Source organism: Syzygium oleosum, unplaced genomic scaffold (genome assembly GCF_021117445.2).
Source record: "Syzygium oleosum isolate NSW1041296 unplaced genomic scaffold, Sole_v2.1 Sole_v2.13, whole genome shotgun sequence".
Taxonomy (NCBI): Eukaryota; Viridiplantae; Streptophyta; class Magnoliopsida; order Myrtales; family Myrtaceae; genus Syzygium; species Syzygium oleosum.
Genome location: NW_026607497.1, coordinates 735,281 through 758,476, shown reverse-complemented (window position 1 = coordinate 758,476; position 23,196 = coordinate 735,281). Strand labels below are relative to the sequence as shown.

Genomic DNA, 23,196 nt, shown 5'->3' with positions numbered 1-23,196 from the left:
GTTTAATGTTATGGTTGATTGAATTGGACGATCCAATGACTAATTAAGGCTTGATTGAATTAAATTGTTAGTGCCTTAATTGTGAAACTAATGGCTGAGTTTGTTTGGTCGTGACGGGTCCTAAATGGATCAAATTTTGTAACATTAAGTTGTGCATTAAGTGCCGGATGTAAATGGGCTAAAATGGATTGAATTGGGCGTGCCGACAATGTGTTGAATTGGTCGAATGGTGAATAATCTTACTTGGCACATATTGGCATTAATGATTAACTTGGGTCCCATTTCACGTGATTCCGTTGTTTGTATTTTGATATGGCTGGAATTGCGAGTGCGAAAATGCACGTACCTTATGTGATTTAATTGTGGCCTTCGGGCCGTGCCTATGGATCGATTTATTACTGAAAATGGCCTTCGGGTCGGGCCTTCGGGTCGGTATATTTGTTGGCCTTCGGGTCGGAATAATTGTTGGCCTTTAGGTCGTGGCCTTTGGGTCGGAATATTTGTTGGCCTTCTGGTCGGAATAATTGTTTGATTCATGAAAATGGCAAGCGTGTGCCGAGATCATTATTCGTATGTGTGTTCAATAGTTTGCACGTGAATATTGATAACAAATGCCTAACCTGCAGGGCTGTGGTATAAATGATTTGAGCCACGAGCCTAGGGCAATTATTTTGATTTGATGGTACATTGTTTTGTGTGTTTAATTTGCCTGACTGGAGGTGCATGTTAGCCTAGTTTAGGTTTAGGGGTTATTTACTTGCTGAGATTCATCTCACGGTTGTTGGAAATCGACTTTTCAGATCCCCGGCAGTGAGGATGGCAGAGGCGCCAATCCGTTTTGGGATTCCTCAGTTCATCGAGAAGACTGTGTCTATGCATGTCGTAGCTTTTTGACCAAGCCCCGCCTTAGTCTAGTATCCCCGGGCCACCATCCTTTTTGTCAATGGCCGTTGCTCAGTTTGTCTTCTAGTTGCTTTTCTTGTAATGGATATTGTATAAATTTCTGCAGTAATGTAAAATGTTTTAATTCCTGCTAAATTCCAGTGATATGTTATCCTTGGTTGTCTTGTATATTGTACGGGTGTATATAATATATATATATACGTTGCTTCTGCATGTGCATTGGTCTCTGTGCGTTGGATGCTGGGTCGGTGACGTTACCTGGGGACGTCGCACCATTACGATCTTAGGTGAGATGCGCGCTTCGTGGGGTACGGGGCGTGACAGGTTGTGATAAATTATGGTCAATAACATGATGGCCCCATTTGTTCATGTAGTCAACAGCTAGATCGCATGAGCTATCCCATTTGCTATGATGTTACCAATCATCAGCTTCTCTCGTGACGCCAAGGACAATTGCAATTGTTGCCAGAATTGCCTGCACATGGATATTTAAGGAATTTTAAATTTTTTTCTGTCGTAAAATGAATTGAACATGTATATATAAGAGAGAGATGTAGAGAAAAGCAGGTCAGGCTCATAAATGAGGTTTAGAGATGTGTAAGATCGTGAAAGATCTAGATGCAGGAATGTGCAGGACGAACTTTTTCCCTACTCAAGAAAAACCATATAGCAAAGCATCTACTTTGCAGTTCCTGAAGTTCCATATCAACGGGGGACATGGATTTCATTTTGGAGGGTAAACTAACAAAGGCATTGTCAGGAATAAGAAGTTATTAGAGGGCCAGACATAGATAAGCTGGAAGACAGTCAAGGCTTCCTCAGTCAAGATGTTACATGGTATATTTGGGACAGAAAGAACCAAATATACAGTTGCACGTGAGCTAAGTTTTTGGACTAGGGAGAGAAGTCAATAATTTATGTGATGGATTACCGAACTGCTCTTTTGGAAGAGGTACTTACTAAGATGAATGACAATATTAATTCTACAGAGTACAGTATTGGCAGACAAGTATACATGCAAGTACGCACACCCGAGTGCATGAGCACGCAACAGAGGGCGGGGGCGTGAACATATGCAATACCTGGAAGAAACAAACAAGCAAATGTAGCTAGCTTTGTGACAGAAGACATAGAGAGACTCACAGCGATTGTACAAGCAATATATCCAGGCTTTTCCCGGTAGTCTATCCTTCCGCAGAGAAGAATAAGTAGGCCAATGTACCAAGGGATGGCACCAAGGAAGAAGCCAATGGTAAACCTTTGACAAAGCAGACATCCCTAATTAGCTGATGATCATAAAAAGATCGAAATTTTCATGAATACAAGCCTCAGATTTCATTAAAGAACCATCATATGGTATTTCTCTGGTCTCAAACTTAAAGGCCAGGTACCAATAAGCATCACAAAAGATAAAGATGTTGAACTCATGAAGCATAAGAATCTGCTACATCCAGTGTGACATCCCGAATTTCGGCCCATTTTTGGGATTTATAAAACGCGTAAATTGTCAGTGTGCTTATAGTAAAATCTCGCCTGGGAACTGATCACTCCCGGTTATCATTTTAAATTAGAGATTTCGCTAGAATCGCACTCGATCAAATTTGGTCGTTATTTGGATCCCGAACTTGACAGTCGATTTCCGGGAGTTTCGGGACAAATAAATTGGACGGTGTCAATATTATGGTAACCAATGTTGAGATTGTCAGGAATGATGGAAAAAGGGGAGTTTTTGACCACGTGCGAATTTGGACTAGTAGACCTCCCCCATTATAATTTGGTCTAATTAATTTAGCCTTTGTCCCTTTTTATGTGCGAGGCTTATTTTGGACCGGTAGACCATTTTCGATTTTTAATTTGGGCCATCGAATTGCAAATAATATTTGAATGTTCAAATATTTTCTTTTATTTCCTCTCTCTCTCCCTCTGACCCCGCGCGCGTCTCCCCCCCCCCTCTGCAGACGTCCCCTCTAACACCCACCCCCACCTACCCTCTCTCTCTCTTCTTTTCTTTTCTTTCTTTCTTTTTCCTTTCTTCCTCTGTTCTTCTTCTTCTTCCTCCTTCTTCGCCCGCGACTGGTTCTGCTCCGTTCTGCCCAGTCGCCGTCCGCCGCTCGGCCGCCCTCCGCCTCCGCCCGACGCTGCTCCGCCAGTCGCCGCCGTCGCGTTGACCACCAGCCGCCGCCCCGACCGTTCCCTTTCTCTCCCTCACGCGCGCGTGACAGCAAGCCGTCGCCGCTGCCCTCCGCCTCAGCCTGGCCGCCGCGTGCCGCGCCGTCGCCGGCCAGCTCGACCGTGCGTCGCGCCGACCGTGGGCCGCCGTCCCCCTCTCCTCAGCCGGCAGCCCTTCCACCCACAACCATCACTCCCCCTCTCTTTCTCTTGTTTGGCCGTGGGGAGCACCTCACCGGAGGAGCCGTCGCCGCCGCCGGTGCCGTCGCCGGGAACCACCACCCCACGCCTCACCAGCCTCACCAGTCCGTCCTCTCTCTCTCCCGACCGCCGCGACCAGCCACCCCTCCGCCTAGGCTCGCGCCGTTCGCCGGAACCGCCGCTGCCGTTACTGTTCCAGCGAGGCGTCGCCGCTGTCCAGCCGCCATTGCCGCGTGTTCGGCTCGGTTTGAAGCTTAGGACACCCGGTGAGTTTGACCCTAAACCCTAATTAGGATTATTTGCATTTCTAGACAAGTTTAGGGGTTAAATTAGGGTAATTTAGGGGTTATTGTGCAAAGGATGGTAGGGGTTGATGTCACGGCTGATTTGGTGAATTATAGTGACCGTTTGATGAGGTTTCGCGGCTATGTAAGTGCCGAGAGATGGCTGGTCAGGTTTGGAATGGAATAGCCCAAGTTTGGGGAAGTTCGAGTCTAGAATGCGGATTCTAGTGCGCGCCTTAATTGGCATTATGGTGGTTGATTAAAATGGTATCTTGGGGAGTCTAATGGGACATTTTGAGGTTATTAAATGGCCCGGCACGATCGATTTAGTGGCTGTCCATATCGGGTTTGAATCGGACAAGGCGCGATCAATTTGGGGGTTAGTTTGTGTAGGCCGAGTAGTAGTTGTTTTTCGTAGTAAATTGGGGAGCCTAATGTGATGAATTGAAAGTGAATTGAGCGCCTAAGACGGACCGTTCATGGCTGGTTTAGTATCGGGAGGATTCGGGCCATAATTGTTTATTCGAGATTTTAGGGTGAACGGCTTAGGAAACAATGATCACCCGAGACGATGCTAAATTAAACGTGACTTGAATGTGATTGTATGATGCCATGTCGCATGTCTAGCGGTACTAAGAATGGAATAGCTTGGCGGGCCTTGGGCTTATTGAATTGAATTGGAGTAAATGTGAGGAATAAGTGCCGGTTTATTTGGGGCAAAAATGGAGTAGATTGTACATGCCGTTAATGCCTTGAAATTGTCAAATTTGTGAATAATTGTGTCTGGCATCTTGGCCTGGGAAATTGACTTTGGATTCTCGGGCATATGAATCGCATATCATGCCTTGCCATTAGCCGAAACTGAGTGCATTGGTATACATGACGGGCCAGTTTATAAACTGTGGCCTTCGGGTCGGGCCTTCGGGTCGGAATAAACTGTGGCCTTCGGGTCGGGCCTTCGGGTCGAGATAAACTGTGGCCTTCGGGTCGGGCCTTCGGGTCGGAATAAACCGTGGCCTTCGGGTCGGGCTTTCGGGTCGAGATAAACTGTGGCCTTCGGGTCGGAATAAACTGTGGCCTTCGAGTCGGGCCTTCAGGTCGGGATAAACTGTGGCCTTCGGGTCGGGCCTTCGGGTCGGGACAAACTGTGGCCTTCGGGTCGGCTTAACTGTTGTTGGCCTCAGGGTCGTGGCCTTCGGGTCGATTTACTCGCATATGTTTTATAATGATATTAAAAGTCTAACCTGCATGGCGGAGTAGTGAATTGGGCTATGGGCCCGGGTAAACTTATATTGATTGTTATACTGGTTCAGTGATTTATGTGTTTTATTTACCCTCTGGAGGTGCACGTTAGCCTAGTTTAGGTTTAGGGAATTACTCACTGAGATTATTCTCATGTGTGTTTAAACCACATTTTCAGACCCCAGCCTTGAGGATGGCAGGCGTACCGAAGTGTTTTGGGAGGAGCCCCGGCTAGTTGTAGTGGCCTTGAACTGCTTTTGATTTTTGAGCATGGGCTGTAGTTGAATATTGTGTCTGGTGCCCAGTATCAACGCAAGTGTAATTATTCATGTTGTTTGCTGAGTGGCTATCCTTGGCCATTTGTTTCAAAACTGTTCGGGCATTGTATTGCTTCCGCGTGTGCTTTAATCTCTGTGTTGGGCGTTGGGTCGGCGACGTGTCCTGGGACGTCGCACTTGTAATGGACCTTGGAGGGATGTTCGCACATCGTAGGATTCGGGGCGTGACATCCAGGCTCAAGAACTGTCATGCAGTCCTTGTAGTCATAGACATTGCTGACTTCATCTTGTTTTGCAATTGACTATGTGCTCACCAAAACATGAAATCCAACCCACGAGTAAAGAAAAGAACTTACAGGAACCATCCAACTCCAATACCACAGCAAGGCATCCGTGATTCTCTTACTGGTCTTCCTTCAGCAACAGCATAACCTGAAAAAAGTTGCTGAGAAATGAAATTCCCCCAAAAAAAGGTTGCAAAGCATACAGAGCGAAGATCATAAATCTTTTTTGATTCATCAGGGCAATCGGTAAAATCATGAATATGGGCGTACTTAGTCCTCATTGTTCCAGTAAGTTATCTATTCAAGAAAGGTGGAAAGAGGACTAAGGAGAAAAGGCTATAGAGACACATTCTCCAATTTTCAAGTCCTACAGAATCTTTTCAAGCTATAGTGAAGTAAACCCAGTTGGTCACTGTATTTACCGGTTAAAATTACTTATCTTCCTCTTTAGCTGTGCAGCTATGATTGTGCTGCTTCTATCTAGATGTAATGCACCAACTGGAAACGCAACAGAACATTCACGACTTCATAATAAGATATCGCATGACCTAGAGCATACTATGATCAGCATAGTAGCAAGGTGAACATATAAGCCGAGCCATATTTATAATGAGTAGACATCATTTTACTCAAGACTCCACTGGGTACACACTTTATCTGACTTAACTCAAACCCCGAGAACCGTGGAACAACACATCAGGCAAAACATATGATTCTCTGTATGAGCATGATTGACCCCTAAAGAAGCCACATTCAAAGCTAGTCAACCAAAATGAGGATAAACGCGCTGGTCCAATTAATTTCACTTAATTTCAACACCTTCATGAACTCCTCTTCCCGCACCCCATACATCCAATGTCTCAAAGATGAGGATGCTAAACCTTTCGCCAAGAAACTAAACCCACTGGATAAACTAAATCAATTAAAACATCATTCCATGCCAAAATGAATCAGCAAAGGCGAACATATTGGCAGTTCATAAAACAAAATCAGAATCCCAAGATTCCTAGAAACATTCCATCATGATCACACAGAAATTCCAATGCACCGCGACCAAATTCCAGGACCAACGAAAATAAGATCCCTGTATCAAACTTTCACCGACACCCCTTTCAAAACTTTACATGCTAAAGTTAACTCTGCTTGCAAGCGATTCTAAAAGGAGCGACTTTGTACCCGGAACGGTGTGATGCCCATGATGGTAATAGTGAGGAGGAGGAGAAGAAATCGAGAACTCGACATCCAAGCAAACTAGTGTCTTCTATCCGAAGCAAGCACATAAATTGCAAAGAGAACTACATAGGAATCTTTTTTTCCTTTTATGTGGATTTAGATTTAATTTTCGTAGCCAGCCTTACCAAAATAATGAGTTTGTCCAATTATTAGCCGAAGCAATTGTCTATTTTGTGACTTGTAATTAAGGTTGTTTGTTGAAAACTTGAAAGTTACGTTACGTTATACATACTGTTGAGTAAATTTCCTAAACAGATTTTGAAGTTGACAAAACTATCCATAATAATCTTGTAAATCTGATATGTACTCTGAAGTATTTTGATCCAGGTGTATATACTCTGGAAGTAGCAACTTTAATACTTCAAGAGAGCTTAACCTTCTGGATACTCAGACTTTACGAGGTTCAGAAGGAAATCTTCAGACTCTACAAGGTTGAGAACAAGAAGTTCAGACTCTACTGAAATATACACTCAGTCTTTTTCTTAAGGTGTCAGAGATCTTCAAACTCTAATTTTGAAGGACTCATTCTAAACTAAAGACCTACGCTGACTTTGTTTCTGAACGAAAAGCAAGAACCAGAAATTCTTCAGACTCAAAATTTTTCAGAACAAAACATAACAGCTAGTGATCTGGCGTGAATTTCACAAAATGAAAGTTTTGATTGACTCAATCTCAGCCTAATTGATTGACAATCAAACTTTATGACAAGTATATACCACAACGGATAAAACTCTACTTATGGAAACCAAGATTATGGTTATATGGGCGATCAGATTCAGTGGGATTCGGATTTTGTCAACCAACGGCTACTCAATCCATTTTATACAAATCTGTCCAAGGTGAAGATTGGAAGATGATCCTCTGAAGACTGTCCAACGGCTAGTTTTGAAGTGGAGGAGTATAAAAGGAGACTAATGAGGAGCAGAAGGGAAAAGAACGAAATCAAGAATCAACAATCCAAAGTCTAAGCTTATTCCAATTCTACTACTTGTCTTTCCTGAGCTAAATACTGAGATTTTGAGAGATACTCTGTAAAAGTGATTGTGTGAAATAGAGAGTTCTATCATTCACCGAGTGATATCACTCAAATCTTATAATTCCTTTGATCACATAGTGGAATCTAGCCAGTACGTTGTCAGCGTGAGAGAGTGGATGTAGGCTTGATCTAAGCCGAACCACTATAATTTCTTTTGTGCAATTCTCTCTATCCCTAATCTCATTATATTGTTTACACTGCATACTAGCACATTCAGAATCTGAACATTATTCAGACTTTACTGATCATTATTTATTTCAACGTTAAATTCATTAAAATCGTTCGAATCACCTATTCACCCCCCCCTCTAGGTGATACCTACTAGCTACAACACATACCATTAGTATAATAAATGACAAACTCCCTGTTACCAAAACATAACAATCTTTTTTCTTATTAATGTTCAACAAAATGTTAGGGTGCTTAAATGGATCCACTAACTTAAAAAGTCACTTATCATTTGCCGTGTAACATAAATCTATTTACTATATGAGTTTTGGTATCTCTACCATTACTCGGTCACAAAACATGGTCGAATTGTGACCATTCAAAATTAACAAGCTTTCTCAAGGGTGTTAACAAAATCCTTTTTTTGAGATGGCTCACCAAATGGATATGAAACATGAAATGGAGTGAGATTAGCGCTGACGCATGATTTTTGTCTTGTGGCGGGCAAGAGAGGGGTCGCATCGAGTGAGTTATCTAGAACATTGACCGCTGTCCCCCCAAACGTCATCATGTACGTTTTATGTGCTATCTGATTAAGATCATGCGACATCATGAATCCACGGCAGTGCACGCGATGGCATTATGGCATAGATTGTTGAGCCCCACCAGCAAAAATGGCGGACGTAGTTAGATGACACTTTTTAAGAAGTGGTTTGACGACACCTTATCACCTAATGTTTGCCTTCCGGAAGAATGTCTGTTCGATTAGGATTGAATCTCATTACATGTCAAGCAAGTTATTCTAGAATCCTTAAGTAGTGCAGGACCGTGACTTTCATGGCATTGCCAAAATACTCCCCCAAAATTGATGCACACTAGCACATCCCCAAGACCATAACTTGATAGATTAAGTCTCAAGTAGCATATTGTGAAAAGCTTGCCAACAATTAATAAACATAACTCTGTATAAGGGAAGAAAAAAGATATCATTCAATCCTATTTTTTCAGCTATTATAAAATGATATTTTATTTTGATTTATAGCACATAAAATGATCGGATTTAATATTCATTACTTAATTTTTAATGGCTTAAATTTCAATTGTACCATATAGATTCTAAGTTTTCAGTAAATTCGAGCTCAATGTGGCTCAATGCCCCAAAAACTCTTAGAGCCGAAGTTTCAATATCTAGTAACACATTTTTAAAAGCCCTTGAGTCAAAATTTTGCTTTGAATATGCTCAAAACTCAAGGCAACCGTCTTATTTTGGGATTGGGATTTTTAAGAAAAGCAACTTTCATAAATTAATAAACTTCATCTCCGGTTTACCTAGAAAATTTTCATAATCCTCATATCATTATTGTCTTTTTCTTCAACTTGCAGAAAAGTCCACAGGGAGAGAGGGCAGTGGTGGCGAGGTCCCAACCACCACACTGGCAAGACCAACCTGGAGTCACCTGACCCCGGCACCGCCGAGCTAGAGTCTTACAACCCCAAGTGAGCCTCTCGTCGATGGTTACACGAGGTAGATACTGCCTAGGTCGCTGACTAGGCGAGCCTTGTCGGGGCACCCCAGGCGAAGTCTTGTGGGGGTGCCGACCACCCCAGGTGAGTGGCTAGTAGGGGGTACGCGACCTAGCCTCACCTAGGTTGAGCAACTCATGACAGGCCTCGCTGAGTGTCGCCCAATCCTTGCGCTACCTCACCGGGGATCACGTTGCCCCCATGCCTGGTGGCGGAAAGAGACTACTTCTCTAATTTTTTCAATTTTTCTTTAATGCCGTCTTCACTCAAAAGAAAGCACCATCGGATTCCCTTGCCCTCTCTCCCTTTCCATATAGTTTCCCTGCCAACTTCAACGGCAAGACATGACGCACCCGTGGGAACATGATATATAGGTAGTGCTTGGGATGACATATAAGAATTTGTGTACCAGGTAGATGTAGGAATCAAATGGGGTAGACCTGGGGAAGCACTTTCAAAGGCGTACGGGGGAAAGCGCCTCACCCTCACTTGCGGGAAATCGACTAACAGATGACCTTATTGCTCAGCATTCCTCAGCAGGCGTCCCCTCAGAAGGAAGAGTAGGCAATGAATAGAAGGATTATACCCACTTAAGAGGAGAGTGCCCCCTCTTTTTTCGTGCAAAGACCAGATTGAGTGCACTTCAGATGTTAGAGCTTGTGATGGCCTCCTCTACAAAATATACTCATCAAAAGGAAAGCTGCTCCTACCTAATAGCAAGGCGGCCAGAGAGTACGTAGCTGAACAAGCGCAGGAGCTTATGGCAATTATAGTTTAACTAACTAGATGGGCCGCGGATAGAAAGTTAGTGTTTAGTGCAGCAACGAGATGGAAGTAGAAGCATTCAAGTGACTAATGGGACGGGAGCTGTCGACCTAAAGCAAAGTCCATTATAGAGAATATAGATCAGAGGAGCACCCAACTATGACAAGCCCCCTTCATGGACAAGGATTCCTTTAAACCCATCTTATGCTGCTTGCAATTGCGAGGATTCTGATTGGCTTAACTTTTTCTTGGAATAGCCACAGTCCTAGGGAACCAAACCGTCCCGGATCACATAGCACCACCCGTTGAAGAGCGGGTGGGGAAAGCTACAGGCCGGATTTTTTCCCTATCACCAATTGTTACTCCACACAAGTATTACCGGTGTAGGAAGAGCAGGGTGTAGTAACAGCATTCCATTCTCATATGAGGCCTCAAAGTTTATTGGCAAAAAGAGCAGGACATTCCATACAAATCTTGTTTGTTGATGTCACAAGGGCTTAAGGAGGAATTGCCCTGTTACTTCTTTACTCGAGCTTTCCCGAATTAATCCAATGCTACATCCATGTGTGATTCGATAGGCACTAATTTGGCTATTAATGAATGAAGGTTAGAAAACAACTTGAAACTAAGACAAGGTGGTAAGGGTAGTGGTTTGAGTCTAAAATGTTGCTTTGTATCGAATATTTAACACATTAAAGCACTTTTTGCTTTTAATAAAAGCTCTTCGACTCAAGTTTCTTTGCCCCAATGCCCTAGTTTAAAGGCAAAGAATTCCAAAACTCACCCAAAAAAACTGCGGCAATAGCTCTATTAGCTTTGGACCAAGCAGTTGGAGAAATGTCTCTTGCACAAATAAAGCCGCTATGGTCTTTTCATCTCATTTGTGGAGAAATATCTTCCGGTGTACGTTTACATATGAAGAAGGGGGCTAATAAAATGCCATTTTTACTGGTCATTGGCCTGATCAGTATCGGAATAGAAATAAATGGGTTTATTATAGCACTAAGAAAAGTGTTATTGCTGATATATTCAGCTAGTTCACACAAACTTCTAGTTTTTACAGAGAGAGATAGAATGAAAAACCTATTACTTCATACTTCCGAAAACTGTCAAGTACAAGCAAAATAGGAACCTTTTAGAACTACACACAAACGTGCAAAAAACTAACTTGTTCCACTTCCTAGAAAATAGCTAACAAACTAACTGCCTAACAAACTAACTTGACTGAATAACAAAGAAAAAAACTGAAAGACAGAACATCAGCAGCAGCACTGAGACGCAGCTCCAACAAACTCCTCCTTGGATCAGTTGCTGCTGCAAACTCCTATTTTCTCTCTTAACAGCTCAAATCTTCCAGCCTGAAGTGGCTTTGTGAACATGTCTGCAAGCTAATCTTCTGATCTATAATAGACCAACTTAACTTCACCACTTTGTTGCACTTCACGCAGAAAGAAGAATTTGACCTTAAAATGCTTGGTTTTGCCATGGAAAACTGGATTTTGTGAAATTGCTAATGCAGCCTGATTGTCCACATAAACTTCAATGCAATCACCAGAATTCAACCACAGATCCTTCATTATCTTTTTCAGCCACAAAGCTTGATTTGCAGCTGCAGTAGCTGCTATAAACTCAGCCTCTGCAGTGGACTGAGCTACAATCTCCTGCTTTTTGGAACACCAGGAGAAACAAGCAGAACCAAGTGTGAAGCAGTACCCAGATGTACTCTTCATGTCATCCACCGAGCCAACCCAGTCACTATCAGAAAAGCCCTGCAACTTAAACTTCTGGCCTTTCCTAAACTTCACACCAAAGAACAATGTTCCTTTAAGGTATCTCAAGACCCTTTTTGCAACAACCAAATGTAACTAACTGGGACTACTCATGAACCTGGATAGAACACTCACAGCAAATAGAATATCTAGTCTAGTTGCTGTAAGATACATGAGACATCCAATCAAGCTTCTTTACATAGAAGCATCTACTGCATCTGTTCCATCATTCTTCTGCAGCTTCTCCTTAGCAGCCATAGGAGTGCTTACACTTCTACAATCTTCCATTTGAAACTTCTTCAGAATTTCCTTCATGTATTTTTTTTGTTTGGCAGATGAAGATCTCATGTGAAGCTTGTTTGATTTCCAAGCCCAGGAAATAAGCCGTCTTTCCCAAGTCTGACATCTCAAAAACTGCAAACAGACCTTTCTTCACCCTCTCTATCAGTTCCACATCATTCCCTGTCACCAACAAATCATCTACACATAGAGTGACAGAATTACAACACTGTGATTCACCCTCTTGACATAAAGAGTGAACTCACTCAAGCTTCTTACAAAGCCAAAATCCTGCAAGTATCTATCTATCTTCCCATACTAAGCTCTTGGAGCTAGCTTCAGTCCATATAGAGCTTTCCTCAATCTGTATACTTTCTCTTCTTGCCCTTTGATACTGAAACCTTCAGGTTGTTCAACAAAAATCTCCTCCTCAAGCTCTCCATTTAGAAATGCAGACTTGACATCTAACTGAAATATAGGCCACCCCTTCTCTGCTGCAACAACTAATAGTAGTCTAATTGTATCAAGTCTTACAATAGGAGCAAAAGTCTCAGAATAGTCTACTCCCCATATCTGAGCATAACCTTTCACAACCCGTCTAGCTTTGTATTTATTGACAGAACCATCAGGATTAAGTTTCGTTCTGACCACCCACTTAACCCCAATCACATTCTTATCAGATGGTCTGTCAACAAGCTCCCATGTGTGGTTTTTTTGAATCATTGCCAACTCCTCTTGCATTGCTGCAATCCACCTCTGATCCTCCTTAGCTTCCACAAAGTTGGCTGGTTCAAGCACTGCCACATTGTTTCTTTCATAAATTTTAGCAAGTGACCTTGCGCTTCTTACTGGCAAATCATCCATAGTATCTTCCAATCCATCCACAACTTCATCAATTTGTACAATTGTTGCAAGTTGTTGTTTTGCAGATTGCTATTGTCCTACATTCTTTTCTTCCATCCAATTCCATTCATCTTCCTCTAGAAAAACAATATCTCTGCTTACAGTCACCTTCCTTGTCATAGGCTGAAAAATCCTGTAAGCCTTTGATTGGAGACCGTACCCAATGAAGACTCCAGGCTCGGCTCTTTGATCCAGCTTGTCCCTCTTAACCAGAGGAACATGACTATAACACAAACACATAAAAACCTTCAAATTCTTCACAGAAGGTCTAACACCATACCAAACTTCAAAAGGTGTTGACCTCTCTAAGGCCTTTGTGGGCAATCTATTCAACAAGAACACTGCAGTATTAGCTGCCTCAGCCTAGAACTTCTTAGGTAACATCTTCTCCTGCATCATACATCTGGCCATCTCCATAATGCTTCTGTTTTTCCTCTTACTGACCCCATTCTGTTGAGGTGAATAGGGAGCAGTGAACTGCTGCACAATGCCTACTTGCTCACAATTTAACTTAAATTTGTGAGCAGTATACTCAGAACTATTATCAGACCTGAGCATTTGGATTTTCTTCCCACTCTGATTCTCAACTAAAGCTTTGGACTTCACAAACACATCAGCAACTTCAGACTGGGCTTGCAGAAAGTAAATCCAACTCTTCCTAGTCATGTCATCTGTGAAAGTAATGAAATACCTGCTACCACTAAGAGATGACTCAGACATAGGTCCACATAAGTCTGTGTGGACTAATTGCAGCTTCTCACATGCTCTCCAGCCTCCTCCTTTGAAAGGAAATCTGGCTTGCTTGCCAAGAAGACAAGTTCTGCACTGTGGAAATTCCTCTTCCCAACTTGGCAAGTCATCTGCCAAGCAATTCCTCTGCATAAACAACATGTTCTTCCTGTGAACATGCCCAAGCCTTTTATGCCATAGCTCTGCATTTTCTTCTTTGCACTTCAAAGCCATTTGTTGCATCTCCTGTGGCTTGAACAGGAAGCACTTGTCCTTCATTGGCATTCTCATCACTTCTTTGCTATCTGCATTATCAATAAGGCATTCCTTCCTTTCAAACTTCACCTTATAGCCCCTCTCAACTAATTAACCAACACTTAAGAGATTCTGGTCAACTTTTGGCATAAAGAGAACATCACTGATCAGCTTCACCTCCTGATTTCCTTCAATAGCCATTGTACCCTTCCCTTGCACTTTGATATACTGTCCATTGCCAATTTTGACTCTGGACCTGACTGACCTGTCTAGTCTCCTAAACAGCTTCAAATTGCCAGTCATATAATTGGTATAGCCCCTATCCACCAGCCATGCATCATTCTCAACAGGAGAACCAGAATAGGAAGCTACAAACAAGTGTTCTTTCTCAGTCTCATTCACTGCTATCTATGCTTCTCCTGCTTGCTGGTGATTGTTCTCTTTGCAGATAGCTTCTATGTGACCAACCTTGTGACATCTTCTGCACTTAGCATCAGGCTTCCTCCAACATCTAAAGGACTGATGATTAGTTCCACCACAGTGTTGACAAGGCTTCTTGTTCTTCTTCCATTTGACAGACCCACTAGAACTTCCTTCTTTTGCTGCAAACTTGGAGTCACCTGCATTTCCTTTGGACTGATTCCATTTCTTCCCTTTGTCTCCATTATTGAACTTCACTTTAGCTTGCAGTGCACCCTCTACAGGCTCTTCTCTTCTCATCAGTCTTCTATGCTCCTGTGCCTGCAGGGCACTTAATAATTTTGCAAGCTTTATGTCAGCTAAGTGTAACAGTCTGAATTTTCGATCCTTTTCCCGGGATTTAGGAAATGAATTTGACCAATGCACTATAGTGAGATCTCACCCGGGACCCGCGCATTCTCGGGATGCTAACCTTAGGGGTAAGGCTATTACGGGATTGAGTTCGCACGACCAAAGAACTCGACCTGGGTTTGATCTTCGACCATATGGATTGACGAGGGAATGTTTTGAGCCAACCGAGACCGGTCTATTTGATTGATCGTGTCCGAAGGGCACTAGTGACAGACCCTCGCAATTATATGACAATCGAGGTCATCCTGGGAAGAGTAAACTTAAACGTGATTTGACTTAGTGTCGGTCACGGGTCGAGAGCGCGTAATTCCAGGGAGCCACCCTTTAGCAAGAGATTAGCTAAAATCGCGATTGTTCAATTTTAGTCATTTCTTAGAATTCGGTCCCGGGAATCGAGAATTTTGAAAGTGACAATTTTGAGCGGCCGATGACGTTTTTGGCTTGGCCAACTTTGGGGCCACCCATTTCTGCAAAAAAATGGATTTCGGTTCGGGACCGGAAAAATTACGGTTTTGCCCCCATGGACACCGATGTTGGATTTTGAGGCCGTTTGAGGTTATTTTTCGAGGCCGATGCCGTTTTTGGGTGGTCATGCATATCTGGAGTGGTTTCGGACGAAAATTGGAATTTTGGCTCGGAAGTGAAAAATAATATTATCTTATCCTCAGGACTTTGCAGTCGATTTTCGGAGGCTTAAGAAGCTATTTTCGTGATTCCGACGCCATATTATGTTGGCCACGCATATTTGGGGTTGATTGGGATAAAAATTGGAATTTCGCCCCGGGACCGGAAAAATGACAATTTTGCCCCTGGGCCCGTTTCAGTTCCGAATTTTGGGAAATTATTTGAGATTATTATTATTGGTTTTTTCAGCTGCATTATTGGGCCTTGGACAATTTTACCCCTCAATTATTGGATTGGGTTAAACCTAGACCGTCGGATCAAGGGTAAAATGGTCAAAGTGCGTAGGATCGCGACACGTGGCACTTGGGGGCTGTCATATTTGACCAGCTGACTCTCTCTCTCTCTCTCTCTCTCTCTCTCTCTCTCTCTCTCTCTCTCTCTCTCTCTCTCTCTCCTCTCATTTCTGACCAGCTCTCTCTCTCTCCTCTCCCACGTTCTCTCCCTCTCCCTCTTGGTTTTTTCTCTCTCGGCAAAGGACGCCGGAGCTCGCCGCCGCCGCACCGAAGCTCGAACGACCGAGCCGCTGCCGCCACGACATCCAGCCTCGCCGTACGTCGCCGTCCGTACGGATCCGTACAGTGTCCGTACGGCCGTTCGTACGTCGGCGTCCGTACGCCGGCGACGCCGCTGCTGCTGCTGCTGCTGTTCTGTTCCGCACCGTTCCAGCTCCGTTCTGTCTCGCTTTTTAGGTAAGTGTTTTCCCCAAATGTCATTTAGGACCTCGGGTATTTCTAGGCCCATTTAGGACTCGATTTAGGCGTTTTAGGGGCTATTTTTGTGGCTATTTCGGGACTGAATCGAGGGCTGGAAATTGGTTTGTCGTGGACTGATTTGGCGATGAAATTTCGAGGTTTAGGAGGCTGAGTTAAGGCTGTGATGTTGCGGATTGATCGGGATGAAATTGGGTGCAGAAAATACTATTTGCTGGCTGTGATATGCCGTGTGATGTGCTGTGAGTGGCTGTTCGATACGCGGTTAGTACCATTAGGACCGGCTCGTAATTTTATGAAAGTGTCGTGAAGAGCCGGGAGTGAGATATGGTGATTTTGAGGGCGAAAAAGACTGATTGATGGCTGTGATGTGTGGTTTTAGGTGCTGTGGGGTGCTGTTTGTCGTGTGGTTGGTACTGTTAGGCCCGGCTCGAGATTTTGTGAAATTACCGTGAAGGGCCTGAACTGATTTGATAACGTTTGGGTGTAGAGAAATGCCAGTTTGTGTGTTGATCGTATGTGTTGTGATATGACTGTGTGGTTGTTGGCTGATTTGGGATTGTGCTTAGGCTGATTGCGGACTGGCCATGTGTCGCGTGTGTGTGGCCGTGAAGTGTGGTGGTGTGGTAGTGCATTCGCGTATTGTATTCGCGTGCCAACAATGTGTGATTGGGTAGCGTGTTCGTGTGACGAGGATGAGAAATTGTGAAATGTGTGTGTGAAATGTGTATGTTTGGCCGTGTGTTTGTTGGTCGTGTGTAAGTGTGGTTTGAGTGGAGCGAGGATATGGAAATGTGGTTTGGTTGGAAAGGTCCGTCCTGAGGCGTGTACGTTACGCGGGACGATGCCGTCCCTGACGAGGTGACGATGCCCGGCCTGACGAGGTGTCGATGCCTGACGTGATCAAAAGACCGTTGGCCTAATGTGTTTTACGCGGGGGTGGTAGAAGGAAAGTGTGTGTAGGATTCCGTCCTGAGGCGTGTACGTTTACGCGGGACGATGCTGTCCCTGACGAGGTGACGATGCCCGGCCCGACGGGGTGACAATGCCTGACGAGGTCAGAAGACCATTGGCCTGATGCGTTTTACGCGGGCGCGGTAGTGGTGGAAGAGTTGAGAATGAGCGGGAATTGGCTTGAGGAGCGAGGTTTGAGAAAGTGACGCATGGTGTGAGTGGTGTGCGAGTGTATTTGTATCGCGTGATGTGATGCTTAATTATGGGGTAAAAACTGCTAGGCACGGTATGGGATGTGCCCAAGTGGGTTTTATCTTATAATTGAGACGCGCGCGTCTGTGATTTATTGCTGTGGTATATTGATTGTGTTATTGTCTAACGTGCAGGAACGTGTATGATGGATTCCAGGTAGGTTCGTGTGTGGTTGGTAGTTTGATTGATCGTTGCATGTTATGCGTGTTTTCGTCTGGCGGTACGTGAGTGCCTACGTGGGGTTTGGGGTTGTACACTTATTGAGATTCGTCTCACGGTTGTATAACTGTCAATTTCAGACCCTCAGCCCTAAACCCAGGAAGTGCGCCTTTTCTTTTTTTGAAAGTCCGGGGAGCTGCTGTTGGTGCCCAGTGGAGCTGCAGGTGAGTTCCAGAGATTCAAGCCAGAAATTCAGAAGCAGAATGAAAGAGGCCGACCCTTAGGTTTTTCCCTAGGGTGTTTTAGCGGTTGTATAACTTGGGTTATCCGATAGTGAAGTTAAGATAACCAAACCCTTGAACTTTTGTTTAAACGGTGATGTTAGTCTGTATTTATGTCTGTAATATGATGTTTGTATATTTGGTGTTGTATGAATATGTGGTTGCTGGATTGTTCTGTTGTTCTACCCCGTTGTCGTCATTATTTGTCCGGGGTTTTGTTATTCGCTTCCGCATGTGGCTCTAATGTCTGGGTTGGGTCGGCGACGTTCCTGGGACGTCGCAACAAATTTAACCGCAGCAGGGGATGTCGCGAGCTCGATGGGGGTTTGGGGCGTGACACTAAGTCTCTTGTATTTTCTAGAGAGGCTATGGTGGCTTCAAACTTCTCTGGAAGAGACACCAGAATCTTCTGAACCAGCCTTTCATCCTTCAAGTCAGTCCCTAAGACTCTGATCTTTTCAGCTATCTCAATTAGCCTATGAAAGTATTCCTTCACTGACTCTGAATCCCTCATTTGCTGTCTCTCAAACTCCCTCAAGAGATTCAGCACCTTCATGCTCCTTACCTTCTCATCTCCCTCGTATTCATCCTTTAAGAAATCCCATATTGCCTTTGCAGAATCACATCTCATGATCCTTGTGAAGATAGGGGGTGAGACAGCAGCATACAGGCAAGACTTTGCCTTGGCCTTCCTTGTGGTTCTCTCTTTATGGTACTTTATCTGATTCAAGGTCGAATTGTTTGGAAGTGGAGCAACCTCATAATCATTCTCCACAGCCTCCCATAGATCATGACCCTCCAAGAATGCTGTCATCTTGACAGCCCAAGCTTGATAATTTTCCCCAGTAAAGACTGGAGTAGCCATTGCAGAGAATCCACTTGATCCTGCCTCCATCAGCTTTTTCTTTGCAGATTGGAAGCAGTCTTCACACTCACTTACCCTCACTTCACAGTCCCTTAAGATCCCACAGAGGCTCTGATACCACTGTTATTGCTAATATATTCAGCTAGTTCACACAAACTTCTAGTTTTTACAAAGAGAGATAGAATGAAAAACCTATTACTTCATACTTCCGAAAACTGTCAAGTACAAGCAAAATAGGAACCTTTTAGAACTACACACAAACATGCAAAAAACTGACTTGTTCCACTTCCTAGAAAATAGCTAACAAACTAACTGCCTGACAAACAAACTTGACTGAATAACAAAGAAAAAAACTAAAAGACAGAACATTAGCAGCAGCACTGAGACACAGCTCCAACAAAAAGGCATGCCTTATCTTCTACTGGGGTTTTTCTAAAAAGAAGATTCAGATACATCCAGCGGCTTCCTGTTATGAAACTAAAAATAACCGGTCACTTAGTTAAGAGGCCATTTGATTCCGTTTACAAACACTAAATTTCTGTTCTCAAAAGTGAAGAAACAAAAATGCATAAACTTGGAAAATGCTGTATAGTTTCATTATTTCTATGCACTTTTTTGTCTACACAACTCGGCACCCTGATCTGTAACTTTTAATTTGCCTTGCGCAAGATCACCTGAGCACCATACTGTGGCTGGAGGGTGATGACATTGAAAGGAGCATGCGCATAAGATGGAGAGAGCTCAAATGCGAATTTCTGAAGTATCATGGTGAGCGCCATCTTTGCCTCTATCATAGCAAAAGTCTGGCCTATGCATATACGAGGGCCCCATCCGAATGGGAGAAAGGAGACTTGGTTCTTGGTGGCCTTGGAGACTCCCTCGGCGAACCTCTCTGGCTTGAACTCATCAGCATCCTCGCCCCACAATTCTTTATCATGGTGGATGAGGAGAGTCGACACTGCCACCTGGACTCCCCGGGGTATGGTCAGCTTCCCGAGTTTTGTTTCCTTGTCAACCCTCCGTGCCAGCTCCATCACCGGTGGGTATAGCCTCAGGACCTCATTCAAGATCATTGTGACCTTATCGCGACAAATCCATAGAAGAAGTCATATGGTAGAGATGTATATGTAGGAGCATCTATGTATGATTATGATGCCAGAGATTAACTACTACAACGAAATCAATATCCACGAAGAGAATGAAATAGAGATTAATTTATCCAGTAAAAAGGGTTTGAGGCTATGGTCCGAAAAATCAGGTTCTTGTCTTGAAGGGAAATCCAAGTTCAATCAAAGGGTGCGAAGATAACGCTCCTGTCAATTCATTGTCGTGTTCATCTTCATAGGATACCATTATTTTTAAAAAAATGTTTCGTCTACTAAGGATTGCAAAAGCGCATCTAGTAATTGTAGAATGATTATCACGTGTAATGTGATAAAAATTGCTCATGAAGAACTCTTCATATTGGACCTATTATGAGTCCCGCTCTCAACAAAAGAGGAAAAGAGCATTGAACTTACAATCTTGAGGTGGCTTAACCCGTCAAGGTCAGGTTTTCTGCTTCCAAAGATTTGGAGGACTTCCTCCCTAGCTCGTGCTTGCCAATCCGAGTGCACACTCAACAAGACCATGGTCCAAACCAGCAAGACCGAAGTGGTCTCTTGTCCGGCGAATTAGACAAGCTTGCATTCCTCGATCACGTCGTGAATGCTCATCCCGATATTCTCTTTCATGTTTGACTCCAGCAACAGCCCCAGGAGATCATTGCTAGCACCTACCCCTGCCTTCATTGCTTTCTCTCGTCTGCGAATGATGTTCATGAGTAGAGCCTGCACTTCCTTATCTATTTTCTTCATCCTCCTATTCATATTAGTTGGCACAAACCTGCGAAACATTGAATCAAATAGTTGGACTTTTTAGAATGCCATGATTGTAAGTCAGAAGCTCATTTAGATTCAATTAGCTAATGGATGATGAAAGATTCTACCTCCAGCCGGGGATGTAAACCGATTGAAGGGCTATAAGTGCGAGCCGGGCTTGTTCCTCCTGAAGTTCGAAGATCTTTTTGCCTTCTTCGAAGCTACTGCCAAATGCCGTTCGAGAGATCACGTCACGGGTCAAATTTTGAAGGTCGACCCACGCGTCAATCTCACAGGATCGGTTTACTGATACCAATTTTTCCCATCTACCAACCATCTCAGTGCAACTTGAATAAAATGCGGGCAACATAAGCTGCAAGAACAACAGAGCAATGCAAAGAAGGAATTAAAAGAAAAATCCCGAGGCATCAATGTGTGTGGTGCAATTCATTTGACCAGACAATAGTTTCATGTACCTTCAACTTCTCCATGTGGAATGCTGGATTGATGATCTTCCGGTGCCGAGCCCATTTGTCGCCCTCATGGTTCACGAGTCCATCCGCGAGCAACTTCACCAGGGGATTGGAGGCTGGCTTGGGATAGTCGTTTATCTTGGAGAAGATCTCCTTCAGTTGTTCGGGGTTCGTTATGTTCACTCTCGGTGTCGGGCCCATCCACATGAACGAGTCCTTGCCTGCAATGCATCCAGAAAATTAAGAGCCACATTACCAAATGAAATACGTTTACAGCTGTTTTTCTTTTTTAATGCATATAATTGCATGATTTAATTCATATCGCTAGTGGAAAATTTTTAGCCCGAGACACTACTGGCGTTGATATGGATAATTTTTGTAATTTTTTTTATTTTTTTGAATTTTTTCCTTTTTCCCCTTTTCTTTTCTTTTCTTTTTCCTTGTTCTTTTTTTTTTATTTCCCTCCGCAATCTAAAGCCTCGACGGTGGCCCGCAAAGGTCGCCGACCATAGGCGAGGGCCCAAACACCTCGCCTAGGGCTGGCGAGGGCATTGCCACAGAAAAAATTTCAGAAAAATTGTAAAAATTATAAAAATTATTCATGTCGGTTCTAGCCATGCCATCTCAGATGTCTGGCATCCACATTAGTAATTTATTGCCAAAATTGACTAAAAAGACTATATTGGTAAATTGTCAAAAGGTTTAAAATTAAATTAATCAAATTAAACGGTTTATGATAGAATATGTTTAGTACTTTTTTTTGTTAATTATTCCCGGAAATCAATGGGTGTGGTGTGCTCATCGCGATTACTGTGTATGGGATGGGCTCTGCCCTTTGACAATGACTTTAACTCCCTCAAAACACGTTACTTCCATGATTCTTCAATCGGTATGACTTGAATTTATATGCCATGTCACGTCAGTCAAATAGTCTAGCGTTTGTACATATCAATCATTCATGGATCTATATTGAAATATCTTTTTAAATGGCCGGGTAAGAATTTAAATGTTAAACGACATTCTCACATGCAAGCTTTATTTAATGTTCGCTTTTTATGGCAAAATGCCCATATTGTGTGCATATTAAAATAAGCAATTATCTAAAAGACTTGAGATGTATTAACATCTTTGGTCGCCAAAATTCAAAGTGGGGAGGCATGAATTTTCAATGGAGAGGGACAGTAAATTCAAATGTCCTAAAACTCCATAAAAACAGCATCGACCAAAAGTCTGAAAACAAGTGAGTGCTAATGAATAAGAAAACACAAGTGCCACACAAATAGATACTATGAAGATGTGCATACCATAGGTTTGGAAGGATTGATGCCAGAAAGGCAAGACACGAGGACTGATGTCGTCGGAGACGGCGATGGGCTTGGAATTGGCTTCCTTGAGCAACCGTGAGTTCTCCTTGAGGTCTCCGAACAGGAAGGTGTAGGGTTTGCAGGAGAGGCCTTGCTGTCTCAGGAGCCTCTCGAGCCTCTTCGGCCTCAGCCACACCCACTTCACCACCCTCCATGTCCACGTGGTCAGGACGGCCAGAACCGTCGCTAGTGCAATTGATTGTATTGAAACCTCCATATTTTCTTCTTTGTGTGCGTATCGATTTGTGTGTATGTGGGTCTGTGTGTCTGTGTTTGAGAGAGAGAGAGAGAGATATGATGGTTCGATAATGTTGGGAGAGGGCGATTGTGAGGTGTCGTGTTTACATAGCCATAGCCCATACACAGCCGCGTGTGTGTTGGCCAAGAAGCTTTTTGACTGGGACCACAAATGGAAAAAGAAAATGAAAGAAAACGAGAAGGGCATCCAAAATAAAGAGAACAAAAGACTATTCACTGCTCAAAATTAGAGAATGAGTATAGCATACATATTTATATCAAATACAGAATATTGAAAATGGTGCGTGTTTTGTGCATCGTGATGGTGTAAAAAGCCTTTGACAAGTGTTGTATCAAATTCGAAATACTTGTACATTGTAACCAATAAATAATTTTTTGCAATAGTGTTTGATTATAAACAGTTCATTATTTTCCAACGTACATATAACATCGACTTGAACGGTTGTCAATAAAGAACGAGGTTTTCGTTTCGGTTGTTTTCTAG

At 43.3% G+C, this 23,196-nt stretch overlaps 1 long non-coding RNA gene and 2 pseudogenes across 1 annotated transcript; 1 reads left to right on the top strand and 2 right to left on the bottom strand.

The window, feature by feature from the left end:
• Window positions 1–1,233: 1,233 nt before the first annotated feature.
• On the bottom strand, window positions 1,234–5,611 carry LOC115665058 (60S ribosomal protein L18a-like protein; annotated as a pseudogene).
• LOC130139659 (uncharacterized) lies at window positions 3,229–5,128 on the top strand. Its single transcript, XR_008817766.1, has 2 exons — window positions 3,229–3,539; window positions 4,978–5,128. It is a non-coding gene; the product is annotated as an uncharacterized LOC130139659 (long non-coding RNA).
• A 13,326-nt stretch (window positions 5,612–18,937) lies between the features above and the next one.
• On the bottom strand, window positions 18,938–22,763 carry LOC115681214 (cytochrome P450 72A397-like; annotated as a pseudogene).
• Between the last annotated feature and the right edge of the window lie 433 nt (window positions 22,764–23,196).